Below are 23313 nucleotides of genomic sequence, written 5' to 3'. Positions count from 1 at the left end.
CATCCTCTTCAATTTAAGTTCATCTTCCCTTGTGTGTGTGTACATTATGAGAAAGAGAATACCATCATTACCAATAAGTTAAATGAATCCATTTAAAACCTTAAACAGTTCAACAGATCTCCTCAAGAGTGCCTAGTTTCCAAATAGTGCAAGTTGCAAAACTGAAATATTTTGTGGTATAAATACACCTTTGTATGCTTCACTTCTGTGTGCCTTTCTAGAGATCTTTAGTTGAAGATGCAGATCTCATAGAATAAGGAGGCTGCCAGACCTGTATACGGTACTCAAGATGTTGCCAAACCACTGCCTTATACAATGGGATAATCACCTTGTCCCTGCCGGAAAAATTCCTGTACAGTAATATCCTGCATAGCACTGATTATCGGTACCGAAACTGTTCTGTGTTATGTGAAACCGTGCTGATTGAGGTATAATTATAATGGATTTTAATTAAATGTGTACTAGAGAAACACAGTCTATAAACAAATTATAATAAATCTATAAACAATTTGCACTTGATAGCCAATTAAAAGGATTTGAAAATAAAAAAAATTGCAAAAATTTTATTAATGAAAAGGCAACATCATGAGAGATAAGAAAAAAGCTTTAAAAAAGGTGGTAGTTCATTTAGGTATTTCAACAATAAAGTCTAGTGAAGTTGTCTCTTCTTTTTCTCAGCATACAAGTCTTTGTAGCATCGGATCCCATCTTGTAAAATTTGCCATATCTTGATGCTACATTCAACATTTGGATCTCCATTCATAATCACCTCACAGGCCATGTCAACCCCCTGAAAAACTTTCTCCAATTCTTCTGTTGAAAATTCTTTTGGTACCACTTCAGAATTGTTTTCCTCTATTTCATATGCAGTTTGCTTGTCAATTTCAAGGAGATTTGCATCATCTAAGTCACTTGCATGTGAGTCAATGCAGTCACGTACACTGGCAGTGTCCAAAGTTTCAAATCACAAGTCTTTTTCGAACTGCACAATGTCTTCAGCAATTGTCTGAAACTGCGATTCAAATCCAGTGAAATCATTTACCAAATGGAGCGAAACATGCTGCATATTGTTGGCAGTGATTTATAGTCAAGATGCAGATATATTTTCGATCATATTTAAAGGGGTAAAAAATAAATTGTGAAACGAAAAGTTTGAAAAGCTGTCACATCGTCTCATTAGGATGGAATTAAGAATACTGAACACTGTTGCACTTTACATCAGACTGCCTGAGGGGAGCTATTGTCACATGTGCATGTGAGACAATAGCTCCCCTCATGTATGTAGACGTACATGAGGGGAGCTATATATGTAGACGTACTCTACATATATGCTGGCACTGCAGCATATATATAGAGTACGTGTCTAGGCTATTGAATGAGTTTTAATATGCACAGTAAATTTTCGACTTAAACTTAATTGAAAACCATGTTATAGTGAAACCCATGCTGTTTGAAGCCGTGCTAAGCGAGGTATTGCTGTATATCATTGACAAAACCCCCACAAGCCTGTTTTCACTACTCAGAGAACTTAATGTTTGACTCAACAATTATTCTAGGTCTCTTTAGTTCACCACCACCTTGAGCATGGTACCATCCAACTGGTATCTTATTCTGGGATTCTTGCTACCCATATGCAGTACCTTGCATTTACCAGTGTTTAGCATCAATTGCCAATTTTTCAGTCCATCTGCCTAATTTACCTAGGTCTTGCTGCAGTAGTTGCTCTGATTCCTGTCATTAATCACTCTACCAATCTTTGTTTCATCTTGCAAACTTAGACGATATGCTTGATTGGTTTCCATCAATGTTGTTAATAAATACTGTAAACAGTAAGTGGCTCAGCATTGAACCCTGAGAGACTCCACTAATAACATCAGACCAAGAAGAGTGATGCCCATTTATAATCATCCTCTGTCTTCTGCCACTCAACTATTCCTTTATCCATAGTAGTAACTTGCCTCTAATGCCTGCTCCAATTACAACATTCTTTCATGTGGAACATCATCAAAAGCTGTAATGAAGTCCAAATATATGTCATTATTATTTGCGTCACAGTAGCTAATCAGATTGCTCAGACAGAATTCCCCCTCCCCAACAAACCCATGCTGCAATTTCCAAATACAGTAGTGTCAATAATCCAAACTAATTGGGACCAGAGGTAGTTCGGACTTGCAAACTTAACAAAAATACTGTTCTGGAGACTAAAATAAAAAGGTTTAGTAAGTTTAGAAATAAAAACACTCGAACTTCGTTTCTTTATTGCCAGATCTCTCACTCTTTTCAGCAATAGTTGAGTTGGACAGTATTCACTTGGTTGATCGTTTGTCGATTCATCATTCAGTTTGTTTGTTGATTTTCATTTATCATTTAATTGGGTTTAATTTTGGTAATACAAGTGTAAATTAGTGCTTTATATCTTCATAAAGCCTGTGGATAATATTTCTCCGAGTTTTGCTTAATAGAATTGATGTTTAATAGAATCAAAACTCAATTCATAAACATGATCACAATAACTGGCACTTACTGTAATTATTTTATGGCACCAGCATTAAAAAAAAAAAAAAAAAAAAAAAATGCTGGCTCGTTCGGATTACTGACGTTCGGATTTTCGACACTACTATAATTCCGTTCCAGTTAAAATGATCGTCAAATTCAACCTCTCTGATTTGAGGCCCCACAAAGATTCCATCTTTCAATTTCACATAGATTTTTGGAAATTTCTCACTTAAGTATTGAAATCAGTGGCGTAACTATGGCAATGCATTGGGGCCGACAACCAAAATGAGACCCAATGTAAGTTTTTTAGTTATGTTTATAATAAAATTTACTACTGTATGTCTACGAACAATAATTTTTTTCACACGAAGCATGTTTATTGTTAGCTAGCTGCACAGCACAAGCGAAACTGCAGTGAATAGAGGTGAAGTGGTATTAGCATAGCTGCTGCTTCCAAGGATTTGTGACTGTGGGAGCAAAAGTCATATAGGGGCCCACTTATTTGGGGGGGGGGGGAGATCTTTATTATTGAGTATAGTATTACTATTGCACCTATAATAATTCTGAGTATTACTGGAGGACCATGTGGTTGGGCCTGCGGAGACTATGCCCCGCAGTTTATATGTCAAAAAGATCCCTGATGCGATATTGTATTAAATCCAACTCGTTGGTCTAGTCAGCTTGCATCTATAATTGCTATAAAATTGAGATTTCCCAATTTGCTAATGACATTAAATAAAATTGTCAAAAAGCAATGAAAAGTTTAAAGTCGTCAGGATTAAAAATAATATTGAAAATTTTGATTTGCGTTAACCACCATACTGATAAAAAAAAATAATATTGAAAATTTTGATTTGCGTTAACCACCATACTGATAAAAAAAAAAATCCTGTTCAACATTAATTCAACATCAACAATTTTGCAAAGAACGAATATGGATATTGGTCAAAGAAACATCGTAATAAAGTGAAAAAAATTAAGAAATTAATTTGAAAATATCGTCAAGGAAGCATCATCTATTGCAAAGAAATGGGACCTTGTCAATTTGCAAATGAACAGAGGCGATTTGTGAAGAAACATTTTGATGAACTGGCAGAGGTCTACCGATTTGAAAATGCAGAACTGCTCTTTTAAAGTTAACATTTTTTTATCATGTAATTGACTTAGACTGCCCAACAGGTTTCAAGGACTAAATACATTTTCTGACTTGTTTGCATTTCTTATTCCGACTAAATTAATCCAAATGGATGAAAATTCCATTATAAAAAATACTGAGAAGGTGCAAGTGACTTTTCAAAATCATTTTCAATGCAATTACTACTTTGTGTAAAGTCACTAAAAAGTGAAAGTGCAAAATTTAAAACTATTCGCGAATTTGCAGAACTAGTCATAGTAAAATACTACGATATGAGTGCTGGTTTTTCGGAAGTGTGCTCCTTATTGATATTATTTTTGACAATTTCCATTACTGTATCAACCGCAGAATGCTCTTTCTTGAAATTAAAATCAATTAAGAATTATTTGAGACACACCATGGGACAACATCTATCAGCACTAGTACTGCTTAGCATAGAAGTGCAAGAAGCTGAAAGAAATGGACATTTCTAAATTAATTAATGATTTCACCAATGCCAAATTAGACGAAAACCATTCTAAATTATGTAAGTCAACTGTATATTACTTTATTTAATTTTCAGAATTTATTTTTCATTTTTATATTTATAGCATTTAATATTATTTTTGTTTTTACATTGTATTGATAAAGATTTTAAATACATGTTTACTGCAGTATTGTTAATTTTTTATTTTTACCAAAACAAATATTTTTAGGGAGCCAACTTTTTCTGGTTATTCCACTGACTGAAATCCTCTTGAATTTGTCTTGCCTCTCACCTTCACACAAAATTCTTTATTAGGCCATGTTTAATGTGGAGAGGGGAAGGAAATCTTCATTGGATACAATAAATATTTTTGAACTCTACTCATTCCTTTCTCATATATGCTTCCTTGATGCCAGTCACATCTAATGTAATGGTCTGTGGTAGAATAGCTATCCCGTAAGCACAGGAAACAATATTCTGCGAATTCTCCTTGTGGTGATCTCAAAGTTATTGAGATCACCACAGAGCTTCAGGAAGGAAAACAGTGTTGCAATTTTTTTCGTTAAATTAATTTTTTACTTAATTTTTAATTGCATTATATTGATTTTTAATTGTGTTCATTTGATTTTTAATTATTAATTATTTCTTACTGTAATGTAAGAGTTTCGATTTTTTAATTGTTTTCGTTTTAATTTGTGGGAGAGTATCATATAGAAGTGTTCTATGTATCATATTGAGGTAAACTTCTCTTATTCTTTTACAAATATTGATATCAACATAGAATGTATTGAGCATTATAGCTCTGGTTCATACTATCAGATTCATATGGAATGTGCGCGCAGCCTTCATTCTCGCCACAGGTGTAGTTTGGGTCATCAGTCAGCCCTAAGGAGGTTAGCTTTGCCTTTAGGGAGCTGTGACCTGTCAATATAAATGCTGTGAAAAGTCCAGGGGCATACCACTTAGGTGTCTTTGGGCTAACCATTGCCACCTGTGGCAGAAACCTTTTGGTAACTAGACTTCTGGTTTCCTGCTCCTACTTTCTTTGCCTTAGCTCATGAAGCTTTGTAGCTATTCTTTTTCTTTCAGCATTGAAAGTGTTAGGTGTATCAAGGGCTATAAAAATTCCCCAGAAATTCTATGGGTATATCCTTTTTAAGTCTATAATATAAGCCTCTTTTGGCTACTTCCAGGTAAAGTGGGAGAGCTCCAGCCAGCAGCTGTAGTGCAGGTGTTTTTCTGTGTGATATGCTCTAGTAATAATGAGTAATATTGTCCTTTGTATCGATTCTAATTTATTCATATTTCTTACTATGGCCAAACAGGTGAACCACGCATCGGCTCCATAGGTGGTATCAGGTAGGAACATTGCAGCACGGTATATGATTGCCAGGATCTTTCTTTTGAGCCTCCAGTATGCTCGACTGATCCTGGTATTCATACCGACATAATTTCTCACTCTCTTTGCCAAGTAGGTCAAATGGAAATAAAAGTTAATTTTGAATCAAAGACCACTCCAAGATTTTTAGTTCTGTTACTATTTTTATAGTAGTGTTAATTTTGATTTGTGGACGTCTTCTTATGTTTTGTTGAGAGATTTTGTTGGGGCATTTGCCTGGAAGAGTCTCCTAAGGATCTATGCCACCACAGTGAGTCAAATACCCAGCAAAACAATAGAGATTTCCCATGCATTTCTCCTCTGAGTTTTTAACTGTTGTCAACAGGTGGTGCATGGCATCCTCTGTAGAATTTCCCTACTTAAAACCATACTGATTTTGTTATTAGTCTTTCGAATATTTTCCCTAGTACAGGGAGGAGGACTATTGGTCTATATGATTTGGGATAAGTAGGAGGTTTCCTCAGGGTTTATGAGAATTAATCTTAATACAGCTTTTTCCATATTTTTGGGAATATACCTTCTGCCACACAGTTATTATATAGGGCTATTAATTTGTCTGGTACTATTTCCCCAAATTTTTTGATAATCTCAACCTCTAAGAGATCAAAACCTGGGCATTTATTGTTTTTGGTTTTAGATAGTGCTATTTCTAAGTCTTGTATAGTAAATTATTATTATTATTAGCCATATGATGCAAGGAAGCCTGAGGCTTATGCTGCACCAGCCAAAAAAAAAAAAAAAATTCCCTGAGTTACCCTGAGAGAGAGAGAGAGAGAGAGAGAGAGAGAGTGTCAGAAGTAGAAAGGAATCACCAAGAAAGAGAAGAATGATGATATCCAGCTCAGGACCCTGGGTTTGCCAAGCCCATACTCATCAGATGTGAGCCCCTGGGGTCAAATAGAGGTTCAATATTGGCATTGTCATATTCAGTGTTTTCTTTTATAATGTCTAGCTGGGTGGGGCAATGGTCCCCAGTTGTTGGACTGATTTACAGAATCAGTTTTACAGAAACTGATTCTGTAAATTCTGGAAACTGATTTACAGAATCAGTCCAACACAGGGTTGGGGTCCCACTTGGTTTGACAGTAGTTTCTAGGACATCTCCTCTTGCAGCTTGTTCGTCACTATTCTATAGACAACTCCCCAAGGATTACTGTTTCCAGTAGTTCCAATCAAATGCCTCCAGCATTCCTTTTTCCTATCTCTTATGAGGCTTTCCAACTTTTGCTGTACAAGTTTTCAAGAGACGACAAGTTCTACTGCAAATGGAGCAAAAACAATGCTGATAAAATTAGCTGAGTACCTCCATGGCATATCAAATTTTCTTGAGTGAAACAGATGTAAATATTCAAGTTTTCATGACTCAAACTGATACAGGTAGAATGTTTCTGTCAGCTATCAAACTGTAAGAGGTGATTTGACCACAGGTCACACTCATGTAAAACTCACATCTTCTACTGTATCCTTTATGGAGGTGAAAACCAACATCCTCTTCAGTAGTAGGTGACTATTCTTCCTTAAAACATGAACCATGCAACATCATATTGAAAACAATTTCAAACATGCCGTGAAAGCTCCTATAACATTTTCTTGAATTATCATTGCTGCATGATTTTATCCTCCGGCTATATCGAACTGAAATTGTAATTCCAAGGTGTCTCCAGTTCCTACAACATGTTGTCCTAAGGTGAGCTGTTTCATTTGTCAATCATTAGATTACAGCAAGGCAGTTCCTTGTGCCACAAACAACAGCTGTGTGATGTGGTTCCTGATACTGCAGGCATGAGCTTTGGCAGCTGCTAGATAATCACTAATGATTCTAGAGGACTGGTACAAATAGGCCAGACAAACATCCTTAGTTAGTCCACATTTCATCACTGAGTGCTCTTTTATTCGAGGACAGGTGCTTTCCTGAGTGGTATTTCAAATCTGAGTACGCAACGAGGTTAGGTGATTTCATCGGTATACTGGACGAGTCAATTGGAAATGTCAGCCTCTAACTAAACACATTTCGATGCTTATGAAGATGAAGCATTTGCAATAGATCTGTGTTCATCTTCTGACTCCAATTTACTTTGGAGAATACTTCCATGGTGTGGAATTCAGTTTTCCAGGTAATATTTCATTTATTAAAAAGACTTCTTTCTGAGACTGGACATTACATTGAAATTGTATGCACTGACAGAAATTTCTCACTAGCTACTTTCCGTAGAAGGGACTCCAAATTCATTTTATATGAACTGCAGCTATTCAATGTCTTATACATGTGTGGGAACATAAAGTACAAAACTTCAATATCTTGTAATGGAGCAGGAATTAGTGATGCAAGCCTGTAAATATCTATACAGTATTGTGATCAGTGGCAGGGATGCTGGGAAAGCTGACTAATACTGCCTAGTACAATAAATAAATAAAATAAAGATGTCTCTTATGAGGGCTGTATACTGATTCCTGAGAGTTCTGTAAGAATCTCTAAGTGTATCGACCTCATTTTGTGGCCAAGATGTTCTTGTTTTTTGAAAATTTCTCCTCGCCTGGTGCACCCTTCTCCTAAGTATAGTCAGTTCAGGGCACCACCAAAGGACTGCCTGCTTCCTCGGTTTTTTCCGTGGGATAGACAGGTTTGCTGTTTTTGTTAAAATGTTTGTGTAGTCAGTGCTTGTGTGCCTGATTTAGACCACTCATTTTCCTGTTTTTGCAGTTCAGCTGCTGTATATAAGGAGTGTTGGATTGTTTGCAATTGCCTGTTTAGTTTGAAGGTGATGGCTCTATGATGTGATGTGGTCCATGCTAGCTGTACATACCAGTCTGTAATTTTATAGGCTATTGAATTGGTAAGTTATTAGGTTGATTTATCACTTGAAAGGGTGAGGTGGCTATAAAGTCTGATAATATCTGGCCATTGTGTGTGCCTGCTCTGTCTTCTATATGGCTATGCCATAAGGCTGACCAGCAATTGACATCAGCACACACTATGATATTTGCAGTAGGTAACAAATTTATAACTGCTTGTAAGTAATCTATAGTAAGGTTTATGTCTTTACCTGGTCTTGCATAAAGAGATATAATATAGAACTGTCCTAGTGCACTGGTGATATGGGCACACACTGCCACTGGGGAGCAGAGGTGACCCACCTTCGTGACTGTAAGGTCAGTATTTTTAATTATTGCTGTAGAAGAGACATCTGAGGTGTATTCTATTATTTTATAGCCTCTTGGGTATCCCTGAACTCTACCCATATGTGTGTAGGGCTCCTGGAGCACCACGTGTGGGGTAATGAGACAGCAGTAAAGACACTGTTAAGCATAAGCTATGGTAAAATGTGTGAAGTGGCCATTGGTCAGTTTGGGAACCAGCATGCCTAAAGATAACTGAAGAACCCTCTAAAGTCAGGAATCAGATATATATATATATATATATATATGATTTCTTGCAGACATTTGAGAAGAAAAAGTTTATTATGAATTGAAAATTTACAAAATAACCTTATTAAGACACTGTAAAATCAGTTAAGATATGCTAAATAAAATCATTTAAAATATACATGATAAAATTTAAAAATGCAAATAAAACATAACAGTTTTCATCTATCATATACAGTCTTTATCATCTAAGTCATTGTTTTCTTCCAAAAAAATTAGTTTTGCAAGAAATCACATATGTGCTTAAAATGGAAGAAAGGAATTTACTGCCTTTCTTTCCTTTCCAAAATAAATTCTTTACATTCCTTTTCAACATAAAGTTGAAAATAGAAAGGCTTTTGATACTGTTGCACATGGAAGACTGCTGCACAAATTGGAGCAGTGGCATTGGAGGCAAATTGCTGCTATGGATAAAGGGGTGGTTGAGGGGGAGAAGACAGAGTGGTAATCAATGGACACTGCTCATCATGGACTAATGTTATTAGTGGAGTCCCTCGGGGTTCAGTGTTGGGTCCGTTATTGTTTTCTGTATTTATAAATAATATTGATGATGGAATATCAAGCTTAATGTCCAAGTTTGCAGATGATACAATGGTTGGCAGGGTTGTTAAGGACACTACTGACGCTATGCTGCTGCAAAAGGATCTGGAAAGGTTGAGCAGATGGGCTGAGAGGTGGCAAATGAAGTTTAACATTGACAAATGTAAAGTATTACATATGGGAAACAGCAACCCCAGAGCAATGTATCAACTCTGTGGTACTACACTGACAGTGGTAGAGAATGAAAAGGACCTGGGGGTAATTGTGCAGGCAGATATGAAGTTCTCTGAGCAGTGCAGACAGGCGGCAAGAGTAGCTCATGGTGTCTTGTCAATGATATACAGGAATTTTTCTAGCAGTGATAAGGAGGTGATTATTCCCTTGTATAAGGCAATGGTCAGGCCACACCTTGAGTACTGTATACAGGTCTGGGGGCGTCATTTCAAGAAGGATGTAGAGCTGCTGGAACGAGTACAGAGAAGGGCAACAAGATTAGTGAATGGAACAAAGGGTTGCTCTTACGAAGAAAGGCTTAAGTTTTGCAAATTACAGTGTCTGGAGACTAGGCACCGGCAAGGTGATCTGATAGAGGTGTATAAAGCCTTGAATGGTTTGAGCATGCTCAATGCTGATGGGATTCTTCCTCTTGCTCAGAATAATCACCTGAGAGGGCATAAATTCAAATTGAGGAAAGACAGATGTAGGATAGATGGGCAGAAATTTGCCTTTAGCCAGCAGGTAGTTGGTTGGTGGAACAGACTTCCATCCCTTGTTGTGGAAGTTGATAGCCTAAATAAATTTAAGGCTCAGCTGGACAGGTATTTTGAACGAACGGAGGGATGAAGTGGAAGTGTTTTTTTTTTTTGTTTGGCTGATGCTGCATAAGCTTGCTTTCTTGCATCATATGCCTCTATAATGCTAATGATGAAGTGCTGTACAGAACTGCTTCTGGCAGTATCTTTATGTTGTAATATGTCTCCTTTAGACAAAGCAGGCAATGGGATGGATGGCTTTAAGTTCCCCTTATGCAAGAAAACAGTTTTCAAACTTCAATGTGAGTAGTTGATAAAGAGGCACCTTTCAGATGTCATGGGAACTCACAATTCCCTAAAATCTCAGATATCATGGTAGTAGCAGAGCAGCAGACCTTAACTGCAACAAATGGCACTAACCCTTTATTCTTCAATAGTGAAAAACTTCTTGGTGAAATGCTTTTCATCTCAAAACAAGAAGTTCAACTTTAGCTTTGAAGAGGACTAGATCTCTAAGGACGTCATTCAACTCACCTTGGGTAAACAGCTCTGGCTGCACTGTTTCTTCATGAGGTGTATACTAAGAATCTGCTTAAGTTCTCAGGGTCTCTGTCTGAAGTGGAATGCTATGGATGAAGTCCAAGCTGTGGAGACACCCGAATTGGCATACTGCCATCATGGGAAATTGGTATCATTACTGAATTCAAATTCAGATGAACAATCTTGTGCTTATTCTTCACTGGGAATCCAGCTACATTCACATTACAAAAGTAACAATCATCGTGATAGATTTTTTATCTTCCTCCACATTATAGGTATGAAAATGGCATAGGCATTTTCCTTTTGTTCAAGCAGTCATATAATCCATTCAAACAAACATCAGAAATAATGTGGTACCCACATCTTATTTTGGTTGTCAAGAGGACAGCCAAGATATAACTGCTGTTGTGGCTCATTTAGAAATGAGCCAGCAGAATTTGGAGTTATTTTTACATTTTCAAAGCATGATGACAGATGTGTTAATTCACTGGGTTTTACCTGAAAACATTTACCACATTTACCTGAAAGAATTTATAAGCAAACAAATTATTAAATAACAAGGATATATATCCCAACAATTATATGAATATGAATGTATAAATAATAAGAAATAATTATATTCATGTAGGATCGCTGAATAGGTTATTTTGAGTGGAAAATCAGTCTCATCACTAAAATGCTAGCCCTCGAGCCATGCTAGAAGGAAAATGAAAAAAAACACATTTGGAATCAGCATCCAATACAACAGTATTCCACATTGTTGTATATACACATTTCAAGGTTTAAACTAGCATAAGTGGATCTGTACAACATATGAGTGCCTCTCTAACAATTTCAACACTTGATCTGCTTCTTTTCTTTGAATTTCAGTAATGCATAGAAAAGTTGCAGAAATTTATGTGAGACAAATTTAAAACAAAAATTTTACTTAAGGCTAATTGAAGACTTTCTTTAGTCTGGCAAATCAGATGTTGAAACCAAATAACATTAGAAACAAAAGAGCTATATCCTCTTGAAATGATGAGTTTTGTTTCCCACTAGTGAAATAAAACACTCACTTCATAAGGACGTAAGATGTAATTATACAGTTTTAACTGGATTAATCCTTCTGTGCTTTTTTTTTTATTTTAGACTTTGTGTTGCAGATTTCCCCAAGAAAAACAAACTTTTTTTTCCAAAACTGCCATGCAATCCTTGAGGAAAGAAGAGGCTAGATGTGAAGAGCCTTTCTACTATAGCACTAGTGTTTAATAGCAATACTTATGAAATACAATATTCCAGCATTTCTATCTGTACTTTGCCACATGTTTTCAGCAATAATCATGTATACAAGAGGAACAAAAACAGTGTTCAATACCAAAGGATGTAAGGTATAGCATTATTCAGCTGTAACTGCGTGTTGCATACAATCACTTCCTGTTGTGGGAACCAAATTCAAGACACTTCATTACAAGAAATGTATCATAGCAATTGAAGCCTATATATATAGTGTTCTCCCCAGAAAACTTTGCCATCTGGATAGCATTATGAAGTAGCTGGGTGGGGAAGTGTAATACTTTTGTAATATTATAAAATTTTCTGTTATTTTTAAATGTGACTTAAACAATCCAGAGCAAAAATTAACACATTATATGCTCCTGCCACATTGACCTCAATCACATAGTATGTTCGAATTAATACTGATAGAGATCAGTACCATACGGTACCATGAGAATTGCTTAAAATTTTAACCAGGCTGTCCTGGGGAGAACACTGTGTGTGTGTGTGTGTTATATAAGAGATTGTATTAAAGAGTAAAAACAGATAGAACATCAGAAAGTTAAATAAACTGGATATGGCAAATGCACCGAAGTGCGCAAAGCAGCAGCAATGGATGCAAATATATGCATATTATAATAAATATGATAAATAAAAATAAAGAAAATGGCAGGTTCAAAAAAAGAAGATAGCCGAAAAATGAGCAAAATGTAGTAACCTTTAAAATAAAAATAAATATAAACAACAATGTATGTCAGTTGCTATAAGAAAGGGTCACAGCATATTAGGTTATATCTCAGATCTCCCACCCTTCCACAAGACATTTCCAACAGTTATGAAAATGAATATGGACTTAAGTAACTTCAGAACTAAACAATCTTTTGCAAGTAATAACACTTACTATGTTTAATTTCGTTTAATACAGATATATATAAAATACATTATGTAAAATGCCCACATTTTTCTTATTAATTTACAGATATTTCCCATGCATTACCCTTTTCCCCCCTTTGCTGTGCCCCTTTTTGCTAAAGAGTTGCTTTGGCTTTCAGCAGAAAATATGAATACCAATCTAACATGACTAACCGCTATCAGTTTCTTGACAAATATAGGATGGTTAAATTCGCTAGTGACGGACTCTTATCCAACTTAGTCGCTTTCACAGTTACAAATTGCCTTTGCCATTATTTTCTTAACTCGAGATAACGGTCGCTACGCAGAAGTAAGTTCACAAGTCCACGAAAATACGAGCTCTGCTCTCTTTGGCAAATATTTTCAGCTTGTCTCATATGACAGCGTGAGTGGAGTGCCCCACCCTTGTCCGGGTTCTGGGGAGGCGAAGGTTCATGCGATAAGGAGGATATACCCTGGTGGACGAGAGAGCGAAAGGAGAGTTGGTTTTGGTAGGAGCAGTCGGTTGGTAGTCAGTATGAGAGAGAGAGAGTGAGAAAATTTGGGAACGGAAATAACGTTACAGAATGACTGTACAGACGGAAGTTTGAAGAACAGCACAAGGAGATACAGAATGTGTGAGTGAAGAAGCAGAATCCGAAGGAAGACCGAGAAAGCACGGAATCCCCTCGCCAAGTTCCCCCCCCCCTAGAATGAGTCGTCCTTATTTAGGTAAGTTATCCCTACAGCTATACATAAACCTTACTCCTCAGTAATATAACAAATTATGTTAGCATTGATTAAGTATAGAATACCCTAATGCTGCTGTCTTAAATAGCAGATCACTTAAATGGTCGTCTATCACAATTAACGATAGATAAAACAGTGTACAATAAGTTAAAACACAGCTTATGCGCAATAGTTTAGTACTGCCACCCATCGTGTTTGTATAACTATTATGCCACATGCCAGTCCTTGCCTGAGATGAGTTATCCACACAAAGAACACCTATGTGAACAGCCCATGAATTACCAAAATATCAATAATGCTAAGAACTCTTAAATACTTCCATAAAGTCAATTTATCTTACTGTAACAAATGATTTAGGATTTGCTTGTCACTGCCACTAGGGCGGTAGTTATTATATATGTACCATTTCTATAGTATATTGCATTAAACCATGTTTGTTTAAACATATGCCTCAGACATATCCTCCATTCACACGAATAAGTAAGTAGAGAATTAGAATAGAAGAGCTTATATTGCGGTGCTCAACTCCTAACTATAACTGGAATGGTTTTGGGTATTAACACAGTGCCCTGGTCAAAGCTGCAATCCCTATTCCCTTCCGTTGGGTAGGATTATTGGGGGCTGCAACCATTGTCCTAATATAAAAAAACCACTAGACAGTCACATGATTATACTGGGATTACGATCGGGAATAAGTGTCCAAGGAAGGAAAAGCGTTCCGCAACACAGACGTGGCATCCAGAGAAACCCGAGAAATAAGAAGGAAAAACTCCAGTATAACAATTAATACAATAACAGGTGATACCCTCCCCCATCAACTGCTCTTTGCAGATTTTTAGAAATTTTGCCAGTTGGGTGGCATTATGAAGTAGCCAGGTGGGGAAGTGTAATACTTTGCAATATTATAAAATTTTCTGTTATTTATAAATGTGACTTAAGCGATCCAGAGCAAAAATTAACATTATATGCTCCTGTCACATTGACTTCAATCACATAGTACATTTGAATTAATAGTCAGTAAATCATGTGCCACTGAAATAAAATTACTTACACAGGAAATTAACAATTAAGATTATCCAGGTAAATGGCTAACACTCTGAAACATGATACTATATTAATGTTACAATATAATAAACTTCAATCGACTTACAAAATGCAGTTAAGTGATTTCTCTCATAAACCATTACACCCACATTACAGGAAATAGCTTTTCATATCCACATTTAGAACAGTTTTCAGACACACGAAATCTGAAATTTACTCTCACATTAAAAAAATAAATAAATAAAAACTATTTGAAAATTGCAGTTTACTCTCATTAGTTTAACACTGGTTTTCAACATTTTTTTAATAACGACACCCTAAGTAATTTATTTTATTTTGCGGCACCCCTACTCAATTTTCTGCCTGTTAGATGATTCTCTCTCTCTCTCTCTCTCTCTCTCTGTATGTATATATATATATATATAAAATATTAAATATATATATATATATATATATATATATATATATATATATATATATGTTATATGATATTTATTACAATAATATAATTATAAAAATTACATTTCATAATACAAATTATATATATATACAGTATATAATTTTATTCTTTATATAGAGGTACTAAATAAACATCAATTATAGATCACCACAAAATTAAAAAGATACGGTACACCTTTTTATTGAAGAATAAACATTCTTTAACATTTGTAAGTCGTAAATAATTTCTCTATTATTATAATTTGCTTCATTTTACAGGCTATGTTTTCATTTCTTTCGATAAATCAGTCATTGTTTAAACAAACTAATTAGCTAACTAATTTCATTGTTAAAAACGTAATCCCTATTTTTAGCCATATGTCTATGAGAAATAAATTCCCGCTTTACGAGCGCGCGTTAGGAACGAATTAACTCGTAAAGTCGAGAACTACCTGTACATAAAATATTTCAAAAGAATGACAATATATTATTATTACAATATAGTACAACGACATTTACAGGTTTACTAAATTTGAAATGTTTGCCAATACTATTTAATATACAAAACATTTCAAAAAAAATTAAATGACTATTATCTAATATTAATATGGCATTACCTTCTAATGCTACCTTGCTACCATAGCGGGTTAAAGGATAATGACAAAATAATGGCCAATTAATATATAGATAGACTAGAGGGGAAATATTTTTACAAACCTTTTTTCCATCATATTCCCGAGGGGAAAAAGTTTTTTTATAAAATCTTGTCAAAAATGACAGTAGTGCTTCCGGTCCTTTATTAAAACCACTTGTTGCAACGTCTGTCCATCCATACTTCTTAAATCCTAATGGTTCTATTGCCTCCTCCTCTAAAGATAAAAGCTAACCTACTACTAACAATTTGGAAATAAATTGTGAAGTATCCACATGCTATTCAAAGAATTTTGCCGTTTTATCGATCCAACTGTCTTATTAAATTGTACTCTATAAGTAGTTATATTGTCCTAGTCACGCTCATTATTTTATTTTTTTATTTGGCTAGAGATTTTGTAAGTTACTACTTAATGTACGTAGAACCTTTGTCTCATTTGAATCTTTCCGCCATTGTTATAGTTTTAGGGTGATTGGCAGGGGTAGTCAAATTTTTTAATTGTGGTAAATAAGTAGCTCTAAAGTTTGAATCACTTGGGTTGGCACGGCACTAGTTGGATAATTTTGTTATATATTACAATTAACTTTAACTTTCAAGTGTAACGGTACAGCCTAATACATATAACACAAACTTGGTAGCACAGTAATATTATTGCTGTTTAAGTGGTGTATTAATAAAAATACTTGAGCTTTGATTATATATAATTAATAACGTAAACTTCATAGCATGACCAGAGCATAGTGTTATTCCTGCTTCAGATATATTTAGTTAGTGTAGTATTTTTAATTATACTACAACTTCAACAAAAATAATGCCTCAGAACAGAGCAGCAAAGAAAAGGGCTCAAGCTAATGGGAGTGCCATGGCTATGGAGAGAACTGAGGTGGGGAGGCAGCTGTCTTCTGAATCACAGCCTTATGAGATGTACAGTTTTTCTGATGCTTACAGAGCTATCAGGAATGGGACATATTGCCAATGGGGATGTCTTTGTGAGTGCTCGATGTAAGGAGTGTGAAGATATTAAGTGTCAACTCAGCACTGCTATGGACTTTATGACAGCTTGAAAAACAGGGTACATTCCCTCAAAGGAATTAAATTAATTGGGAGGGGGGGGAGCAGCACAACTGTTCAAGAATTCTGCTAAATTTTTTTGAAGATAAATCTCCAGAAGTATGGTTGTATTTCATGCACAGTCAGGCAGCAAGATTCCACAGTGCAGTGAAAAATATTTAAGCCAATAAAAATACAATTAGAAGTTTTTGAAGAGATAAACTATTTAAAATTCAAATTAAAAGAAAGAATGGATATGCAGTATCTACCACTCATTGTATGCAATCAGTTAACAAATTTAGAAGAAAATGGATGCTCCAGGAAAAAAAAAAAAAAAAAAAAAAAAACAGTAATACGTCGCATAGTACGGTTTCACTATAACACTGGTTTCAATTAAGTTTAGATTGAAAATTTACTCTCTCTATATATTAAAACTCATTCAATAGCCTAGACATGTACTCTACATACATGCTGCATTGTCATAGCCTAGGTACGCATACATAGAGGGTGATTCACTACCAGTGCGACAAACTTGCAGGAGGTGTAGGGGACACAAAGACGAATCGGAATCAAGTATCATTGAAGGGTCCGAAATGCCTTCGTCATGCGGTAGAGGATGTTGAACGGGAGGTCGCGTGAACAGCGATCCCGCTGGGTCAGCATTTGCGAACCGTTTCTGTTGAAGAAACCAAGTAGCAAAAGTCCTCCGGAGTGGATAATCCGCAGGCTCCAAAGATTGGACGCGTTGCAGATGGTATGAACTCATTTAGTTTGTTGACAGTATCCTACATACAGTGGATTGGGAAATACCCAATCGTTGGCCTATCGCTCGAGTACTCTTACTCGGATTGCCTTCTGCAAGACGTAGGACATTCTCCTCATTGTCTGGCGTCCTCGTCGTTCGGTCTCGATTCATGGTACCTCTCGTGAAACAACCAGTCTCACGTAACCTTCTGCGCACACGTGCGAAAATCATATGATGAGGAGCACACCTGTGCGGGGAAACGTTCCTGGTACAAGCGCCGAGCGGCATGCCCATTACAGTCCGCAGCTCCATACGTGAGGTGCATGTCGGCCATCCTACTGCCTCAGGAACTGGTTCGCAAATGCTGACTTCCGGCGGGATCGCTGTTCACGCGACCTCCCATTCAACGTCCTCTACCGCATGACGAAGGCATTTCGGACCCTGCAATGCTATGTGATTCCAATTTGTCTTTGTGCCCCCTACACCACAAAGGCGCCTCCATAGCCAGGTGGGAAGGAGCAGCAGTGCATAGCACACGCTTCTTGATTAGACCGGGGTTCGAGCCCGTCATCACCAAATACGGAGGATGCGGAAAGATCAAGGAATGACCACCGCATATCCCAGAGCAATATGGCCTTAGTTGCTAATGCTCCTACAAACCAAATAACAAACAAACCCTACACCACCTGCAAGTTTGTCGAACTGGTAGTGAATCACCCTGTATATGCTGCAGTGCCAATTCTGTCTCACATGCACGTGTGCCAAACTCCCTGAGGCAATCAACGGCAACATTCAACAGTGTTCAGTATTCTTAATTCCATCCTGACGAGACGACATGATAGCTATTCAGACTTTTAATTTCACTATATATTTTTTATTCCTGTAAATATGAAACAAAAAATGAGTCAAAAAAGGAAAAGTAATGAAAGCAGTGGAGCTACTAAATGTAAATGGCTTACATTAGAAAAAAAAAACTTGATATTATCAAGTGCCATGAAGATGCTAAAATCGCAAGGGGGAAATGGAATGAATGAAGCCTCTGTGTAAATGATTATTCGAACGAAGGATCAGTATAAAGAGCAGGGAATTGATACAGCATCTTACATGACAAAAGTAATAACTAAGCAAAGAAGTTCGCTATTGATTAATATGGATAAAAGATTGTAATCAAAAGAGAATTCCTTTGAATCAAAACATTCAAGCGAAAGCCATGAACCTTTATAACACGTTGAAAGAAAAAGAAGAAAATGAAGACTAAAGAAATATTTACAGCCAGTTGTGGTTGGTTTTAAGATGCTGTCGCAAGATTTCCTGGTGAATTGAAATACATTGAAGATGGTGGCTACAAAGACAAACAAATTTTCAACATCAATAAAACTGGACTGCTGTTGGGAGGGTGGGGAGGAAGCCCTCACAAACGTTTTTGGCTGAAAATGAAAAGGCCCAACCTGAATATAAAGCATCAAAAGATCGTTTAACACCTTTGTTGGATGGAAGCTCATCTGGGGATTTTAAATTGAAGCCTCTACTCTCGCATTCAGAGCAGGAAACCCAAAAGCTCTAAAGGGTTGCATAGAAAGCACATTGCCCGTAATTTGGCAATTGAATAAGAAAGCATGGATTATAAGAGAACTGTTTACAGAATGGTTCACAAATTATTTTTGTCCGACGGGTGAACGTTACTGCAAAGATGAAGTTCAAAATTTTGTTGCTTTTAGACAATGCACCAGGCCATCATCATGAAATTTCTGATCTCAATGAAAATGTAAAAATATGCTTTCTTCCACCTAATACAATGTCTCTCTCTCTCTCTCACAACCCATGGATCAAGGTGTAATTACCACATTCAAGGCGTATTATCTACGGCAAACTTTTTCTCAAGCGCCTGAAGCTTCAACAGGAATAGGATCATCAGTAAGATAGCTGTGCAACAGAAAGTGCAGCAGTGTGTGTTGTGGTACGCTGAATTTCAATACTGATGTACGTCAATACTGACGTATGTCAGTATTGACATTGCACTGTTATGACAGATTTAAATTCAGCATATCTTAGATGATTTATGGAGCTTCTTAATGTACCTTGTATAATTGACTTAATGTAAATAGCAATAAGAGCTTAATAAATTTATTAAGCTCTTATTGCTATTTACATTATTCAACATATCACAATACACTGCGCTTGTTTTTTTTTTTTTTTTTTTTATGAAAACCCCAAACATGAAAGGTATCAAAACCTATAGTACTTAGTACCATGCATGGGTTGAAGGAGAAGTATGGGGGGAAGGGGATGCCGGAAACTTTGCTCTAGAGACTAAACATGGGTTTCATTTTTGCACGGCCATCTTACTGACACTGACTGAGGCCTTGCATTTAGGAGTCATCTGTGCACACTCATGGCACAGCCAAGGTCATTTTTGAGGTGTCAAATAAAACTTAGTGAGTTACCACACTGTTTGCTGGTAGCACACGCTTCTTGATTAGACCGGGGTTCGAACCCGTCACCACCAAATACGGAGGATGCGGAAAGGTCAAGGAATGACCACCACATATCCCGGAGCAATATGGTCTTGGTTGCTAATGCTCCTAAAAACCAAATAACAAACAACAAAACAACTGTTTGCTGCTACAATCACAGCAATTGATCAAATATTTCTAAAGATAATTAAAAGGGAAATCATGGACACCTTTTTTGATGACACTGTATTACCTCATTTTCTTTGCATAATTCACAAATTATGAATTTCATTTTAAAACAGCATCTCATTCACTCTCAGGTTATTTGATCACAGGCAGCCACCAACAAATTTATTAAAGAAGTTTTATTTTCAAACATATGTTATGCAATTAATTTAATAAGTTAATTCCTTAGTAGCTTATTTGCCCTCTACTAAAAGTTAGTTTGCATTAAGATATGCCTCGCTGCTGTTTTCAAAAGGTAAAGTAATTCCACTCTATGACACTATCTCTCATCCTTTTTAACCCTTAAGTAGGAGCACAACTGTAATATACTGTAGTGTTGGCATAAGCTTATTTTCATAATTCACAACATGCATTAGCTTAGTGTATTTATATACTTAAACATTTTACATAATGAAAAGCCTTTTTAATACTGTTATATACAAAAATACAATTATCTTGCAAAGACAACTCACTGAAGGGGAAAATGAGGTAGGGGCATGAAGAAGGGAGAGTAAGACCGTATCACGAGACCGACATTACATCATGAAAAGTGAGTTTGGCTCCATAACAAATATTAACTACTTTCTTGTTGTTTTCGTAAATTTTATTATTAGTCCTTCCTATTGAATTATTGTTTATGGATAATTTATGTAAATTCACCCTTCATTATGAACAATAAATGAAAGGAAACAAACTACACTTTTTAGTTCTGTAAAACTGAAGGTGAAGAGAAGAGACCAGAAATTAAAAACACTTGAAAAAGAGTTGTGGTGTGTCATCAAGTAAAACCAATCGTGTAAGACGTGCTTTCCAAGACAAAATGGTTCAAGAATTCAAGTAGTTGTGCTACAAAAGAAGTTGCATTTTGTAATGATCCTGCCAACAGTAACTCTAGATTACTACAAGGTTTTCAAGGACCTTTCAAAGTGAAGACCTTTTCAAAGGTTTCATGAAGCATCCAATTCTCACAAAAAAATGCTGACAGACTTGGCCAGAAAAAAAAAAAAAAAAACTCTAGCTGTCTGCCAAAGAATGAAGAATTCTAAAATGTTTTAACACCTCAAGCACCTTTTAAATACAGCTTATTATATAGCTAAATTCAATAAACCATTTACTGACTTCAAAAACTTGATAGCACTACTAAATAAGCATGATGTAGATAACAGGTCAAGGCCCAGTAGTAGAAGAGTACCAAAATGACATGAAATATAAAGAATTTGTCAGTTATTGCTAATGTTATAAACAAGAATTAGTTAAGGAAATCAAAAACTCCAGTAGAGTGAGATTTCTAAATGATTCTACAGATATTTCATATGAGGAGGAACTTGGTCTTTATAAAAGAAACATATTTACAACTGAAAGAGGCATTTGTTTCCATAATTTCAATCCAAAACAACAGCTGCAGGGTACTTTGATACATTAGAGATGGAAATGACCAAGTTATTCTTGCCATGGAAGACCATAGGCAATGGAACAGATGAACAAATACAAAAGGCATTGGAACAAATAGAGCAGGTAACATGCTGAGAAAAAACAATGGGATAGTGGCAAAATTAAAGGGAGAAATGATAGATCATTAGACTATATATCAACCCATTGTATTTTTCATTAATTGAATTTGGCTGTTTTAAGTTGTTTTAAAAGATGTTCTGTTTGTTTCTGAAATTGAAACAGTGGTAAAAAAATGCTACACACAAATATCCATAACCAGTGTTCTCACCTAATATAAGTTAAGTGGGAGCACTGACTGCACTTGTTAATAAGAACTCTGCAAGGTAATGCATTTGGAGGAAATAGGCAATGGAAATGATGCTGCAATACCAAAAGACTTAAAGAAAATGAAGGCACTTCTTTGCAATAAGAATTTGTTTTCTCTTAGATTTTTAACTTTATTCAAGCAACTGTCACTGATATTTTTTTTTTTTTTACCAAAAGGAAAATCTGCTACTAAGTCAGACAAAATGCATACTTGTTTTGTACAGATGAATTTTAATGTTTGAATCTATATCAATGTTTATTCGGATTTCTTATTATTGTTATCAACTCTGTTCATTGTTCTGCTCTCAGATTAATGGTTACCTGTTTTATATATTGTTATTAATAAAAATAAAAAATACCATATGGACAGTATCTTGAATGCCCTGAAAGAAGTGAGAAAAGCTCCACAACATTTTAAGAGAAAATTTTTAGGTAAGGTAAAAATAAAGATGTGCAACACGCTGTTCAAACATATTAGAATAAAAGTTAGTTGAGAGTTGAGCAATGACTAGAGTTTGTGGATGCTGTGTTCAGATGTATAGAAGAAAGGGAACAACTAAATTCAAAGTAGATTCAGAAGAACAGTGTAAATGGAAAATATCTATAAAAAAGCATGCACCTTTTTAAAACTGAATCTGTGATAGGGAGTAGAATGATTTACCAATAGAAGTTAATAACTTGACTGCTCTTTTTTACTGAGTCAAGGAGTCATCTACAGAAGTTTTGGGAACCTTCATGGATGTAGAATCATATTTCTACATTACAAAATAAGTAAATTTTGTGACACGGGAACTTCAGAAAAAAGAAATGTTACGGAGACTAATGCACACTACATTGCATGTATGCTGTATCCTGTGATGAACTTCAGAAAAAGAAATGTTACTGAGACTAATGAAAGCAACATTGCATGTATGCTGAATCGTGTGATGCTTGGAAATGTCATTTCAGTTTCGTTACACTTTTAAACTGAAATTATGAAAATATAATGTTGTGAGAACTCTTATAGGGTTGTACAAATTGAGATGAAAGCACACTAAATCATGCAAATAACAGCTGAATGCTGAAATAGATACCATACCTAGACAAGAACATTTATTTTTACATTAAGGGAACACTACAAGGCATGAGAAACCACAAAGGGACATATTTAATAGCAGCAAAATGTGGATATTCATGTGCAGTTATTCGCTTCATTTATTTCTAGAACAAAACAATTTGCTGCTTAAAAAAGAAATTTCATGAGAAATCATGAAAGGAATTGCACAAATAGGTGTACTGCAAATAAGCAGGGTGAAAATG

The 23313-nt window shown here is 35.8% G+C and overlaps 1 long non-coding RNA gene across 1 annotated transcript in view; it reads left to right on the top strand.

The window, feature by feature from the left end:
- LOC150082965 (uncharacterized) overlaps nucleotides 1-12653 on the top strand; it is a 58356-nt gene extending 45703 nt beyond the window's left edge. The window contains exon 2 of the long non-coding RNA XR_016547145.1: nucleotides 11897-12653. This is a non-coding gene — a long non-coding RNA (uncharacterized LOC150082965). The remainder of the gene's footprint in view (nucleotides 1-11896) is intronic.
- The last annotated feature ends 10660 nt before the right edge of the window (nucleotides 12654-23313 follow it).

The sequence above is a fragment of the Mastigoproctus giganteus genome, chromosome 7 (genome assembly GCF_048544385.1).
Source record: "Mastigoproctus giganteus isolate SK-2022 chromosome 7, ASM4854438v1, whole genome shotgun sequence".
In the NCBI taxonomy this organism is placed as follows: domain Eukaryota; kingdom Metazoa; phylum Arthropoda; class Arachnida; order Uropygi; family Thelyphonidae; genus Mastigoproctus; species Mastigoproctus giganteus.
Note: the sequence above shows the minus strand (reverse complement) of the source record. Positions and strands in the feature narration are given on the sequence as shown.